Source organism: Poromitra crassiceps, assembly GCF_964638095.1.
Source record: "Poromitra crassiceps genome assembly, chromosome: 10".
Lineage (NCBI taxonomy): Eukaryota > Metazoa > Chordata > Actinopteri > Beryciformes > Melamphaidae > Poromitra > Poromitra crassiceps.
Window position 1 is genome coordinate 29,118,519 of NC_139631.1, and position 14,925 is coordinate 29,133,443.

General features: G+C 43.3%; 1 protein-coding gene across 1 annotated transcript in view; it reads left to right on the forward strand.

Moving 5' to 3' along the window:
• Positions 1–14,925, forward strand: part of rimbp2b (RIMS binding protein 2b) — a gene marked incomplete at its 3' end in the record, with an annotated part of 121,882 nt that overhangs the window by 60,096 nt on the left and 46,861 nt on the right. Inside the window, exon 3 of the mRNA XM_083644012.1 lies at positions 12,366–12,458. The remainder of the gene's footprint in view (positions 1–12,365; positions 12,459–14,925) is intronic.

Consider the following 14,925-nt stretch of genomic DNA (forward strand, 5'->3'; position numbering starts at 1 on the left):
ACATTACTTTTAGCAGTAACTCAGTAATTTACTCAGTTACTTATAGGATTTCAGTAATATTATACCAGTTACTTTGTCAAGTAACTCAAGTTACAAATTGAGTTACATTTGATTAAATCAAAGCACATATTTAAAAAAGATACAATCATTTCCTAATCAAACTGTTTGTTTTTATGCAAAAAACCACTATAGATGACAATAACAAAGAGAAAGAATAACATTTAGAATTTTGGGCGGTTTACTTTCGGGATGGTTCCGGGGCAGCGATGTCATTCTGCTGCTGCTGTTGTTTTGGAGAAAGTAATGCAAAATTAGTGTAATAAGTAACGAGTTACTCTACACAGAAAGTAATATTGTAAAGTAACTTATTACTTTCAAATGAATGTAACTAGTAATATGTAGTATATTACATTTTGAAAGTAACTTGCCCAACACTGATTATGTGTGTGTGATCCTACAGGAACACATTGGGGAATACAGACAGTATACAGGGCTATGGACTGTGTGGCCAGTGTTTTTCAACCACTAGTGTGCCGTGAGAGATCGTCAGCTGTGCCGTGGGAAATTGTCCAGTTTCCCTTAATTGGTCGATACAAATGAAAAATCAATCTTAAGTTGCACCAAACCAAAGAATTGATTTCATACAGCTCTTGATGAGCGCTACCGTGCGATTAGTAGCCTATTAATGACCTCATTGATTTCAAACAATAGATGAGAAAGATACGCAGGCAGACGGGGTTAGAACAACAAAGATGGATAAATATTTGAAGAGGAAAAATACAGACTCTGGACTTGATCCTCCTGATCAAATTCCTTGCAGACCTAACCCAGATGAACAGCCCACTACAAGCGGGGGTGGGGGTGAAAAAGAAAGTAAAAATGGTGAGCTGGCGGCAACGCACTACGATGCTATTTTTCATTTTGTAACATTTGAGATGGCGTTGTGTGCCATGGGATTTTGTTCAATGTCAAAAGTGTGCCGTGGCGGTGGTGTAGGCCATGAGCAGTGTCCTCAGGCTGGGGCTATAACAGTGCTGTCTGTTGTATACAGTACAGTTCATGCAGATACAGCAAGTGTTCTTTATGTATACAGCAGCACAGTTGAGGCTGTATAAGTAATGGTCACCCAGTGAGAAAGGTCAGAGATATGCTAAACCAATCCTCTGCTTCCACGTGTCACGTGTTCACTGCCTCTGGAAGGAGATCTTCTAAGAACCTAGTAGAAATGTCATCCTGCCTTGTGAGCTGGCCTTGACTCAAGACAAAAGGCCAGGAAAGGGAGAAAAGATGAAGCTCAGAGAAAGACAAACTTCCTGTCTTCTCTTAGGTACAGTGCTTGTCTCATGTCTGACCTGGACATTTGACATTTTAAGATAATGCAGGGGCACATTGGCTGCACATAAAAAACTAGTTCCCTTGTTACTCTTCATTGCTCATGTATCTAATAGTAATACAATAACTCCAAAGTGATGGTTGGTTACAATTGTGTTTAGTATTTTTTTGTTGATCAGTCAGAAGAACTGATAGCTGCAACTGTAGCAAAGTAAAGGAACATAACGTAAATGTACCCTAAGTCGGTTACCCATTATCCTGAGCCGGTCATATCCGGTCTGACGCACTTTCCGGTCTTTTGTGAGGATATTCATTTCAGCGAACGCCAGTTAGTGTTGTGTGGAATTACTTTAGACAAGTCTAACTATCTACATGTCAAATTTGACGTGAATACATGGACATTTAAATGTCCAAATAGTTTAGCAAAGTGATTTGATAAGAGAAAGCTGTGGGACGAGCTTGGGGGATGTTCGACAATCGATTGCTAATGCATTAACTGCATTGGAAAAGTAGAATTGACTGGAGCTTATTAAATGTGCCTGCCAGTGATTTTGTGTGCTCCAGTCAATTCGACTTTTCCAGTATTCTGTCCTCGTCTGAGAGCACCGACCTCCGTTTGTGGAGGGGCTGTAGCGCAAGAGATTCCTTCTGCATTAACTGCATTATTTACGTCAGCATGATGTCAGGTGACTGACTCAGTGTTAGCCTAGCGCCATGCTAAATGACCGGCGATATCGTCCTTCTCCCAACTCTGGCAAAGACAAATCTAAAGTAAATGATTCAAATGCTGTGTCACTAGAAAGATAAGAAGTTATACTTGACTTGACCATTTGAACTGGGTGTAGGTGACCGACATAAGATAATAGCAGTAAAAGTGACCGACTTAGGAAACAGTTCTGCTATTTTATTTAGTTTAGCCAAGATATTTGCACCTGCTTTGCTACTTGAATGGGAGGGTTTGCGTGGTCAATGGCAAGTGCTGAACACCAAAGTGTCTGGCCAGACCAACCATCCAGAACAAACAGGAGCCAGCGTTCCCGCTTTGACTTGAGAAGAGTGAGTATAATTTGCCCCCTTGGGTCAAACTCACTCCTAAATGGAATTACCCCAACTTTGCTCTGCATTGTTGTGTTATTTAACCTCCTTGAATGCATGCATACCTGAGACTAGAGAAATCATCAGGCTTCATCATAATCAGTATCCCTCTCACAGCATGAGAACATCAGCTTGAAGGTTCTGGTCTGAGGGGGTTTGGACATCATCACAGTCAGCTACAGAAGTCCCAGCATGCAGAGTAATCACTCTCACATTATACTGAGATGGAGAGAGCTCTGCTTAGCACAACGCTTTTGTTGTATGTTATCTTGAGAATTCAATATTGCTGCTTTGTCGTGTTCTGCATTGGTTCTCAATGTGCGGACTGGGGACCTCAAGCGGGTTTTCAGTCACAGTTACAGTGAATATCAAGCTCTTATTAAATGGCTGTCTGTAGCCTATTTATCTATTTTGGGGTCTGTGGTGTGAACACGTTTGAGAACTCCTGTAGGAGAAGAGCAATAGCCTACAGAGTTCCTCTTGCTTTACATAAACACCCCTTTCGATTAGAGGATGAAGCTTGGCGCTGTGTATTTGGAACACACTGCTCCAATAAACCAAACTTATAAATACATTGAACCTGTAGAGCCTAGAGGCAGTCAGAGAGTGGTGCAGATGGTCTGGACTGAGGTGAGATGTTCTGTGTGAGAGGGAGAGGCGCTGGAGGGATTCAGCAGTAAGTTAAATGGCACTGTTTGGTCCTGGACCATTTGAATTAATTCCCTCGTGCCCCAAAGCCCTCTTCTTTAGATGAGCTGTCTTTATGTGTGGCTCTGTGCCCCAAATAAACACTCCATTAGGACTGTTTTCTCCACTGCCGTCCTCTCACGTTCCCCTGCCCAGAGCACACCTCCCTCCTCCTCATCGCCCATTGTCAGACCGCTCAGTCCGGGAGAAACTACCCAGAGGACCAACTGTCCCGCAAATGGCGCGCGGAAACACCAGGCTGGTCTCCGCAGGCTTATCTGAGCTCTGAGAACAGAGACGCCAACAGAGACAAGAAGACCAATGAACCACACATGCGAGGGGATGGTGGGTTGACAGATAGGCCGTAGCCACTGATCCGCCAGAAAATGGAGAGATTTATAAAACGGAGAGATTTATGTCGGTTGTGTTGTTTTTTTTAGATGACCTGGGGGAAGCGCAGCACACGGCACTCTCGGTAGTCAGGAGGACGTGGGCTCAGAGCTGGAGCATACTGTAGCTATTAGCCATAGCTGTTAGCGGTGAGCTACGCTTGCTAACTAAGTGTTTGTCAGGCTCAAAAAGCCACCCATAATAACTTTTAACCAGTTTGAGTCATGCTCTTTCCATAAAGCCCACCAGCTTTGATATATGTTGGCTAGTTGTTGATATATTAGAACAATATTGTGGCTTCTAAACAACCGTTTTGGAGATGCAGGGAGACTGTCATGGCGGCGACTCTGTTTCCGGTATTTTCATTGACGGCGACGAATCCGTCCGTCCCATACGTCCATCCAGAACAAGTTCAGCCCCCTTGAACTTTCTGTCCATAAAAATGTGTGCAGATTTGCTGGAGACGTACGCGTCATCAGTGCTCCACAAGCAGATGGACAGCTGTCTTTGAAAATGAATGGAAGTGAACAGAGAAATGAACGCAGATGGACAGACACCAAGGATCACTGTCTTAAAGTCACTCCTTGTTTGGTCTCAACTGGCTCACCTGTTTGTCTGTCTGTCTGTCTGTCTGTCTGTCTGTCTGTCTGTCTGTTTGTCTGTCTGTCTGTCTGTCTGTCTGTCTGTCTGTCTGTCTGTCTGTCTGTCTGTCTGTCTGTCTGTCTGTCTCTCCTCTGTTCTCCTTCTCTCCCTGTCACTCCTCTGTCCTCTGTCACCCTCTCTCTCTAAACTCTCCTTCTCAGGTGAAAAGCGTACATATATTTAGAGTAAGAGCATCCCGTAGCCTCCCAGTGTCGAATCTTTCACTGGTGTTTGGTGTATAATAATGTATTACTGCCTATCCAGAAATGTACATACCGTTTCATATCCAATGGTGCAATTCCGGCAGTCTCCGTCCCCGCAGTGAGCATAGCCATCCGTTGTGTATATTAAACACACAGTGTGAGTTACTGTGTGAGTGACAGTAAACACTGCCATCGCCATCTGGCACCTCCTCCACCTTCCTGGGCATCGAGTGTATATTAACTACAAACCATCACCAGAGCGTGCCTCCGCTAGCATTTAAAGCCTGTTACCATGGCGATAAGCATCAGCAGCTGTGCCAACATCGCCCGAAAATGTATCCGTGTTAATCGAAGATCAATAGCGAGGCAGACAGCAAGTAGGCTTGGGCAGTTTACCGGTATACCGGGGTATGATTTTCAATACCGTTCAATACCGTCAAAAATACAGACGCTCCTCTTTCTATTAAATTGAATGATGGAGAATAAGATACTGCATTGAGGTGACGTTGTAGTGCACAGCACATGTCAGTAGAGGGCAGTCTCTATATTGGTGGAGCAGGCAGAGGCAGCACTGTGCGCAGGCGCAGCTGAGCTCAAAGCTGAGAGAAAAATGGCGACTGAAGGTGCCGGGTCGGCTGGACTCTTAGCCTAAATATATTTACATATTTAGGTCTATTTATTTTCTATACGCCATTTGTAGGCTACTTTTTTTTTACCTTATTAATAGGCATGTTTCAAGCAACACTATATTGTTTAAGACCACTTTACATGCAGGCCTGCCCATAACGTTTAATTGCCATTCTCATAATTTAAGGACATTTGTGAACATTGTGCATTGCAAAACAAAGCTTTCTGAAACATAAGAGGTTGCAACCTTTTTTGTTGATGGAAAATAAAAGACATAGATGTATTACAGCAGGAACATACAGTAGCCAACAGGAAAATTGGTTTGGATGATAACTCCCCCCCCCCCCCCCACCTCACTGCAAAACCAGAAAAATCTAAAATAGTATTTATTTCAAGATAGAGAGGTCTATAGGCCCTTTTCACAGCAACCATTTGAGGTGGTAAAGCAGGAAGTAAAGCAGGTGTAACCAATAACATTAACGTGGGTCCCGGGCACTGGAACACCTCAATGTAATGGAACCATAATTAATAGTATTGGGTTACACCTGCTTTACTTCCTGCTTTACCGCCTCAAAACAGTTGCTGTCTCATTTACAGGTATTTTCATTTGACATAGTAAAAGTAGGTGCATAGGAGCATCTCTACGAGAGTTGGGCTGTCTGTGTGTATGACGACCCTCCCACTCTCCTGTTTGTGTGACTTGGAGGAGCATGGTGGGTGGGGACGTCATTAAGGCTGATTGAGTGCGCATGGGTCCGGTGTGCTCATTGGGCTTAAGAAGACCTTCAGACCATCTCTCTCCCTCCTCACCTACTCTACTTTATGCATACGTTTTGTTCTGTTCTTTTGTTTAATATAGTTTGTCTCTAGTTATTTCCCCATAGTTTCAGTTAATCATTTATTGTTTGAACTTTTACTGTGGCGTGTGACTCCCTTCTTTGTTCCAATCAGTTGTAACGTATGGAGGGAAATAACTAGACAACACACTACAGTCATCACAGTGTGTTTGTTGGTTTATTCATGCATACCGTGAAACTTAAAATAAACGCCCAGGCCTTTATTTACCAATTTATTTTTCCAGACCCAGCGTCTATAAGGGACCAGCGTCTATTGGGGACTGACGTTTAGTTCTTTCTGCACAGAATTCTTGCTCTGCGAAGATTTTAAAGTATCAAATTGCTTATTTAAACCAGTATGATAGTACATGTACTTACTACACACAAGAAGGTAGGTACAGGCAGTTTTGAACATGCCTAGTATTTTAGAGTATGGATTGGAACCTAAACAAATGTCCTTCATCATCATCATCAACATCATCGTCATCGTCGTCCAACTACCGGTACGCGACCAGTTAATTGGTTTTGAAATGCAGGATGCCAGGGACTGAGGGCTGACATTTGGCATGGAGGTCAAATGTGTGTGTTTGAAGGTGTGTGTTTGTGTTCATGCCTTATTGGCTAAAAGGGGGCAGTGGGGGGGCAAATGTTGAAATGCAGGGTGCATAGCCTGGTAAACCATCCGGTCACGTGAACTCACGTTTGTGTTCCGTGTTTCATCGGAAACAAAACGGATCTGGATGGTTTTAACCAGGCTGGCAGAGGCAGGGTCAGGTGGGCTGCCCCTACCATCCTGCATTTAGGAAATGTGCATATGTGGTCGCATCTATTGCGAACTCGCGCTTGTTTCAGTGCCCAGGGGAAGAATTACGCTATCATGTTTAGGCCGCGTAGAGCCCTAAGAGCTCTGTATAAGGGAAATGTGTGCGCTCATACACCATGCGGTACGGTAGAAGTCACACACAAGCATGAGCCAACTCTATGTTGGTGTGCCGTACATTCACATACCAGCTCAGTGACTAATTACGGTCAACACAATGAATTAAATATGATGTGCTGCGATTCTTGGATCTTAGTTACAACACTGTGCTACCACAGTGATGGTGTAACAGATGGAGTGCTACCACAGTGATGGTGTAACAGATGGAGATACCACAGTGATGGTGTAACAGATGGAGATACCACAGTGATGGTGTAACAGATGGAGCTACCACAGTGATGGTGTAACAGATGGAGTGCTACCACAGTGATGGTGTAACAGATGGAGTGCTACCACAGTGATGGTGTAACAGATGGAGTGCTACCACAGTGATGGTGTAACAGATGGAGTGCTACCACAGTGATGGTGTAACAGATGGAGATACCACAGTGATGGTGTAACAGATGGAGCTACCACAGTGATGGTGTAACAGCTACCACAGTGATGGTGTAACAGATGGAGCTACCACAGTGATGGTGTAACAGCTACCACAGTGATGGTGTAACAGATGGAGATTTTTTTAACATAGTTTCACTCACCCAATCAATCATGCTGTACTGACTGGATTGTTGTTTTCATTCTGGTTCATATGTTCAGGTACTACGCAGTTATTGTTTGATATGCATTTTAAATGCAAGCCGGGATTGTGATGGTATTTATGATGGCTGCTATAGATTATTTTGGATTATGGTGGTTTCCGTTTCCTGATGTGTGTTTTTTTAATGGCCTTTATGTTCAGGGTATACTATCGACATGCACTATCGATACTAGTGGACCCGAGAGAGTTAGACCCCCCTGGGAGATAGATCCTCCCTGAGAGTTAGAGGCACACAGTGGTCTCCAAAGCCTCTGGGATAAATCACTATCACTTATGTGTATAGTAGTATAATCTTTATTTCAGACAAAAGTCCATAGCACATAAATGTATCATACAATAACACAGAATTATATATATAGAATTGGTGATGTCAACAGTGATGTCATCATTGCTCGAGTGACATCACATCATTAGGTAATTAGGGCAATTAATCAGCCCTAATTACCTCATTAAAAAATCCGCCCGTTAGGTCAGCCCGATCGCACGTAAAATAGCATTGCTGTGGGCGAACACAATTCTGCTCACTCACACACAGACAGACAGACAGTTCACATTCTTTAGGATGCACTTTAAATACGTATGCCTGGACTGTGATGGTATGACAGCTGCTATAGATGATTTGGATGATTTGGATGATTTATTTGACTGCTATAGATCGATGTGTCCCTGTTTATTCTATGTGATTTTAATGTATCTATTGTGTCTACATGTACTGTGTTTTGTACCACAAACTGCCTCCTCGGAGGACATTAAAGTTTTCCAACTACTACTACTACTGTACTACACCCACCCCTCTATCCGAGCATCTATAAAGCACTGCTAGCACACTTGTATCACAATACATTTGATGCATGTAGCTGCCACTCCAGAGTAACTAACAGTGAGTGTGTCAGTAGAATTACCCGTTGTTATTCGTTAAGGTTATTCTAATTCCAAGATCATCAACATTACAAGAAATCAATAGTCCCGAGTGCAAAGTCACACACTCAGATAATACCTGTAATGAGTACATGTTTGTTCCTAACCTATTCATGCATAATAGAGAAGTGCTAGTTAAGGAAATGAGAGCCAGTCGACTAGCGATTGGCTGCCTGTGGTCTATATTGAACAGCAGTAAAAGGTTGTGCCTGCAGTAATTGAGACAATAGAAGTAAGTGGATGAAATGTGTGTGTGTGTGTGTGTGTGTGTGTGTGTGTGTGTGTGTGTGTGTGTGTGTGTGTGTGTGTGTGTGTGTGTGTTTGCGCACGTGCGTGTGTTAAAGAGCAGCGCTGCTTCCTCTGTCAGGCTTGCAGATTACAACTTAAACACACAGCACCCACACACCGGCTGAGTCAGACCATGTCTGGACAGTACATACGACTGACTGCCTCTCTGCACTATTAGGTTTCCAAACAGGGGCCAATCTCAGGCATTCTGCACTGTGGGCCTAATTATAATGTGCTACAGTATAGTAGTGCAACATGTATTATTCACAGATCTACCCTGATCTACATTCTATTCTAATGACGTCCTTATTGGTGGGTCAAACATCAAGCGCCTCATATCCTCAGAAATCACTAACTATTGCCACATCAGCTTAGGGATGTATCAATATGAAATTTCATGGTACGGTATGGTATCTACCAAAATATCACAGTATGCAGTATTTCACGGTATTAATCCCACCCCCCTTTAATTAAACATACTATGGCCCATCAAAAACAAACTAACAAACAAAGTATTTTACTTTGAAGACAAATATTGCTTTATTCAACTCAAACTGATTCCTGATTCCCTGTGTTTTTAATGACAATTCGGTGTGCTTCGCCATGCGTGTGTTATAATGTAGATTCCAAATTCCACAATAATATCCTTATTTCAAATAAGGATAACAGGCATGTTCAAAGGCTTAAATCAATGAGGAGCTGAAATGTTTAAAAGCAATTCCGGCCATTGCTGTCATCAGTGTACAATGCTGCTGTTTCTTCAGTAGAGATTTGTCCCTCTGAATGAACCTGGAGGCTTCGCCAGCCCACATTAGCTGTGAATTGGAGGATCAATGGATATGAATAGGAATGCCAATGCAATCCAGTGCTCGTACGGGAAAGATTAAAATTGACTTGTTAAAATTGATGCAGGCTGAAATGCCAATACATTTTTGGATGTGAGCGAATTGGAAGGAAGGGAAAAGCGGTAGATCTGAGTTGTGACTTTGGTAGGTCATAGGGCTGTTGTTTACTTTTGCCCATTTTTCCATCTCTGACAGTACTTCTCCTCTATGGTGTGCATATGTCCGTAGTAGTAGTAGTAGTAGTAGTAGTAGTAGTAGCTGTAGAAATTGTAGCAGCAGTAGTGATAGTAGCAGCAGCAATAGTAGGCATATTATATCCCTTATGAATGTGGTATGAATACATGTAAGTGTTAGGTGACTGTGAAGAACTTGCACAAATACAGATGCTTCAGTCAGTATTCACACCATTTCACATTTGTAGATTTTGTTGTACAACAATTGTGATTTTTTTTTTATGCAAAAATGTGGCTCTTTAAAAACCTTGCACATTAATACATTTAGACAAGGTTTAAAATGTAATCAGATTTTTTTAAGCACAGGATCTAGTCTACCCGCACCACTATCCCAAACCCACCACAGCACCTGCCAAGGTGGACCACCCTATTATGGCACACATTGGGGCATAATATGTTTCCTTTATTTATAAATGACATTTTAGTCGAATGCCAAAGACAATAATTGTAACCATATATAGACGCTTTTAATTTGACAACATAAACATTCAAAATTGCCCCTAGCTTACTTCCTGTTGCAATGTTTGCTAATACAATAGCTGGCAGGAAATAAGCTAGAGTTCAAACTGTTCCCATAGCAACCCAATTCCGTGAAAACCGTCTATAGATTGCAATTCAACTGACTGGTTTCTCTTCATTAATTTCCCCCTAAACTCATTTACATTGCTATCTAAAAAATATACACACTCGTACCAAATGTTGCTTTATGAGGCATTATCGAATGGGATCAGTGGCACTTATAATGTTCTTATAATGTGCTTATAATGCCTTTTAAGCAACATTACAACTGAAGTATTACTTCTCATTCTTGGATGTGAAATCTTTTAAATGAGTACACACGTTACATACATACATTGATGTTAGCTTTTTTTATGTTTGCCTGTGTGTACATTTTGTGTGTACATTTTGCCTAGCCTGGGTAAACCCGCCCTCCACGTGACCTCCATGTACTATCAGTCACGAAGACTAAACTTAGGTTACAGGCATACGTCTGTGACGTCATGTTGAAGGCTGGGTTCACCCAGGCTACATTTTGCCCTCTGTTGAAACATGGCCGACGTTCATAAGTACAACATCAGGAAGCAGCAGCAGTACAATGCCGTGCACCGTTTCTAGCCATCACGCTTGGTTCACACCAACAGACATCTCAGAAGCAACGCTTCACGGAGGCTTCAAGCAGGAGCCTTGCCATTCACACCAGAATCAACTTGCATTGACTTCATGCCCGGATGCTCGAGTGCAGCGCGCGGCACGCTTGAAAAAGGCGCTCTCGCCTGTTAACAAGCACACTGAAATGAAAGTGCCTCCGTGCTGCGTTGCTTCAGCGTTGCTTCAGTGTAGCACTGGCGTATGGTGTGTTCGGCCCCTTAGCCTTTAGCAATGTACTTAGTGTAAATCTATCATGCATGAGCAAGGAGGTTTCTTAGCTTGAAGAACAATACCTGCTGTGCATGCTGCTGTAGCTAAAGGAAAATGCACATCACAAAAAGAGAACTCTCCAGTTGACACTGCAAATTGCATCCATGGCGCACGCCCCCTGGCTGTTGATTGAATGTAATTAAGTTTTCCTCCTCTGCAATGAAGGGTTTGTTTTTTAATCTCCCCCTGACACACTTGGTGGGAAAAAAGGTGCGGGGAAGAAGGCTACGTGTGTGTGTGTGTGTGTGTGTGTGTGTGTTTGTGTGTGCGCGCACGTGTGTGTGTGTGTGTGTGTGTGTGTGTGTGTGTGTGTGTGTGTGTGTGTGTGTGTGTGTTGGGGGGTATAAGAATGCATATCTGATGTACACATCTCAGTAAAGGCTTATTATTGTATTCTTATTATTCCACTGTAATGGTGGATATCTTTCTTCTTCTTTTTTACTAAAATGGCAGCTTTTTCATGATGCCACACATCTTCCTTTTAGAGATGCTTTCTTTTTATTTCCTTTCGTCAACTGCAATCATATACAGTCGCGTCTTCAGAGCCACACAGCAGCACAGGCATAAAATGTCTCTAGTCCATGGATTTCAGTATCCTCTCAATCACCAAAGTTCTCGTTCTCAAAAAACAGGGCTGAATAGTGACATGTGTCCACAAATGTAAAGAAAACAAATAAATATACATTATACAAGAGAACTGTTCACCTCTGAATGAGAAGAGAAGAAAGAAAATCCACAGTTGTTTCATTATCTCTTAGATCACATCAATTGATTTTTTTTTTGTCAATTATACATTTGTTTTTAATTGTAACCTTGTGGTGATGTTCTCCATTTGGTAAACATTGCTATCTTTCTCCCTCCATTGTGTTACTAGTTGTAATATTAATGTGTACTAGTAAAATTCCCACTAAGTAGTCAGATGTTCTAGAATCTAGACAGTTCAATGTCTAAAAGTTTTCATTTCCTTTTGTATGTTTTGCCACTGAGGTGCCACCGAATTTTGATGTGACAAGAGTCCTGAAAAATCTCGTCTCATCTTCCCATTCAAATCCCTTCCAAATGGGGCTATTTGTTATTTTACGGCCGTCCCGCATGATAATTCTCCATTTTATTTAGACATGCTTTCTAGGACATAGGAGAACCTCAAGCAGTTTCCTCGGATGAATAATGCATGGCCTATCGCTAACAACTTGAGTTGAGTGCAGTACTCTGGTCTAATCACCCCTGTCTTGTGGGGTCTAAACACTCTTTTCTTCTTCACTCCTTTGCCTAGGAGAATGAACTTCAAGATGTTCTCCAGGAGAAGAAGCACTTGAGCCTCCAGTTGTTCAGCACCAGCCAAAAGGCTATACAGGAGAATGAGAAGGTAAGAGGCAGTGACTTTGACTGTACAATGAATTTCTTGCCTTATCTACACACACGTCACAGCGGTCCATTCTCACTAGTTTCGCACTATGGTTCCACTATGGTTGTAGGCTATGGTATATCTGTCCTGTGTGAGCGGGCCTAAATAACCAGGTTCTTCTTCATGGACCGGGGGGGGGGGGGGGGGGGGGGGCCTTGGGCTGCGCCTCCCGCGTCTTTACATTAACAAACCCGTCAGATGAATTTCTGGCTCCTGCTGGCACTCGGCCAAAGCTGCCTCGGGACGCCGTGGAGACGAATGTGTCGTGTCGAGGAGGATGTCGAGCTGCTTCTCCACCATCGCGCATATCAATGCGAGCCTCGAGCCTCTCCGATTCTATTAGAGCACTTTGGCCTTCTTTTTAGCCCGAAGACCTCAGAGGCCTTCTGAGCCGGATCACATGGAGGCAGAGGACGATGCACACACACACACACACACACACACACACACACACACACACACACACACACACACACACACAGAGCACCCGCCCTCTCTCTATGGACAGGAAGGCAATTTCCTGGAGGAGTTGATTGGCAGGTAGTTGCTGTGGGGTTGGAGGAGGGCAGGATGGTTATTGATGTCTTATCAAGACCGGGGCGGCTCTCAGAGCAGCTCTGCCTCACTGTTATCACACAGACGGATATGAGAGCAGCAGCACTCTGCGGGGCAGCGCGGATATTAGCCCTCGCTTACACCCCCGTCTTCTGATCCCTATCATCTCTCGGAGTGAACTAGGAGGAGCTGCAAACGGGCACCGCCCTCTATCCATATTAGCTTGTCTGTGTCCACCTGCTTCTGCTGACTCCAATATTGTTTTGTTCAATCTGTCTCTGTTAGGCCTGGCAGTCGCTCCTATCCACGCAGAGACTTGTAACTGTGTGGAGGCAGGCCACACAGAGGCAGACTCACTGCCTACTGTTTGTGTTATTTTCGCCGTCGTTGTTGTTGTTGTTGTCGTTGTTGTTGTTGTTTGTTGAAAGAGCCTCCTCGAGCTCTCATTAGTCATTCGGGCTGCCCTGAGGAAGGGGCATTACCGCATTACAGTATGGCTGCAGGAACCAGTCACTTTGAGGCCATTTACACCGGGCACTAACATGTGTTTTCTGTGATTAGATTGCAATCGATAGTGCTTGACCACTTGAAAGTACAGGTGTAAACGCCCCCCCAAGACACATCGAGCGATCTGATCGGCCAAACCACCTCCAGAGGTAGTCAGGGACGCATTGTGACCACATTGAACACAAGTGTAAATGCGATGCGTCCTCTCAATCCACATACTGTACAACGGCAGTCACCACTGTTTTTCTACGCTATGGAGCTTGCCTGATGCCATCGCAATCAGATCTCAATGTGGACACTGGAGACACATTAATACCAGGTGTAAATGTAATCAGGTTAATGTGGTCAAGCACTATCCGATTGCAATCTGATCACAGAGAACGCATGTTAGTGCCAGGTGGCCTGCTTGTTGCTGATTAGGGGCATATAAAAAGCTGATTACAATAGCCTCATGAGTGGCCAGACAACTGGCCTGTGCGTGAACAGAATATGAACAAAAAGAAGAAATGCTCACACGTTGATCAGATATTATATACAGTGGCAGTATCGTACGTGTTGCTTTAAGTATACAATGTGGAATCTCTTCATTCAATTGAATGCTTAGCTCTTGGTTAACAATGAGGCATGAATAATGTATTAATGTTTTGGTCTACAGCTGTGGGAGGGAGTGAATTATGTTACTCCCACATTATTACAATATTTAAATGCTTTTGTCACTGAAAGCAGCCAGCTCCCCTGTCTGCCCCATGACAATTTCTGCCTATTAGATAACATGCCATTCATGTACTTTCAGCCCACTGCTAACTGACTATGCCAGGGTGCGTTCACACCAAGCATGTTTGGAGCTGTTTATTTGAGCTCTGGGGCGTTTACCCCTTTAGTTTGGTTCATTAGGGCAGGTGAGGAGGACAACGTCATTTGAACTTGGCGGGTGCCAAATAACTGTACTGAGATGCCTGGAAATGAATGCCTCTCAGTCAGTCCTCTTCCAATTGAACTGTGATGCAGTTTGTTACGAGTGTGAACATAATCTGCACCAACTACAGGATGCAAGGTTTTATGGGTATAGGGAGATATTGATATCTGATAGCCAGCAGCCCCTCATGATTGGAAAGCCTAAAATAACATATTCATCTATTTCTCCCTGATGATATGAACACCAGAGAAGAGACAGACGAGCCAGTCATGCTTAGCTAACGTTACAGAGACTGAAACCTGATTTGTTTTGACTCTCCCAACCATGAAAATCTAGCTCTGACAGCATAGCAATCTGTCCAGTAAACAAGCTACTTATGACTTTTGCTTATAAAGTCTGGTTTGCGTTTTAATCGGGCAGTGTGAACCTAAATAAAACCAAATACAAGTC